Source organism: Zea mays, chromosome 5, assembly GCF_902167145.1.
Source record: "Zea mays cultivar B73 chromosome 5, Zm-B73-REFERENCE-NAM-5.0, whole genome shotgun sequence".
Lineage (NCBI taxonomy): Eukaryota > Viridiplantae > Streptophyta > Magnoliopsida > Poales > Poaceae > Zea > Zea mays.
The window spans coordinates 27,278,525-27,279,471 of record NC_050100.1 but is presented as its reverse complement, the minus strand read 5'-3'; the positions used below and the strand labels follow the sequence as shown (position 1 = coordinate 27,279,471).

Below are 947 nucleotides of genomic sequence, written 5' to 3'. Positions count from 1 at the left end.
AATGAATGAAAATAGGGTTTGATTCTAATTTAATCTGATATTTAAATTTTGTAGAATAAAAGTTAGAGCCCATTATCAGCCTAGAGAACGTCGAGATCCGTATTGAGCCCCTTGAGCTGTTGGTACTTGGTACACGCTCAGCTTGTCCAGCTCGAACCGTCCAGCGCTCGCCATGGCTAGCTAGCTTTGTCACGGGCCGACGGGTGTAAACGCAGAGAAGCTAGTGGTGACCGGCGGTAGTTAAGGCTAACCTATTATAAATATTTAAAATAGTTTGAAGCAATTAGGCCCCTATAGCTCAGTGGTAGAGCGTCAGTCTTGTAAACTGAAGGTCTGTAGTTCGATCCTGCATGGGGGCATGTTTTTTGTTTTGTTTGTCTTTTTCAGTTCTTGACTTTAAATTCAAAATCACAACTTCGTAATAAAAAATATCCTTCTTTTTTTTCTCTCTACACTTGTTTTCTTGCCAAGTGTTGGATTATTTATACATTTAAAAAAATTGGTTGTATTAACTCCCGAGCTAAAAAATCCTTTTTTCTGCACCTTTTTCTTTTCTTTTCATGGATTTATCCTTGTCTCTTTATTTCCGGTTTTTAATTTCAATGTGCAAATCACAACTCCTTAATAAAAATAACCTTTTCTCCAGACACACGGTATTGTTTTCCTTCCAATTGTTGGATTATTTTTCATTTTCAGTTTACAGATTTTAACCGTTTCGTTTTATTTTTTATCTTTTCAGTTTTCAAAATCCAAACCACAGCTTCCTAGCTGTCCCTTTATTCTCTAGACACACGGTATTGCTTTTCAACGGTTGGATTTGAAAGTTTATTATTATCATTAAGTGTTTGTTTGGTTTGGCTATTCCTTTTAATAAAGCGGGGAGGGAATCTGGCAGGTAGAGATGTCCACGTCTGCAAAATTTCTCTCAATCGTTTGATTCGCCGTGT

The 947-nt window shown here is 36.9% G+C and overlaps 1 non-coding gene across 1 annotated transcript; it reads left to right on the top strand.

Moving 5' to 3' along the window:
* Positions 1–287: 287 nt before the first annotated feature.
* On the top strand, positions 288–359 carry TRNAT-UGU (transfer RNA threonine (anticodon UGU)). The gene has a single exon. It is a non-coding gene; the product is annotated as a tRNA-Thr (tRNA).
* The last annotated feature ends 588 nt before the right edge of the window (positions 360–947 follow it).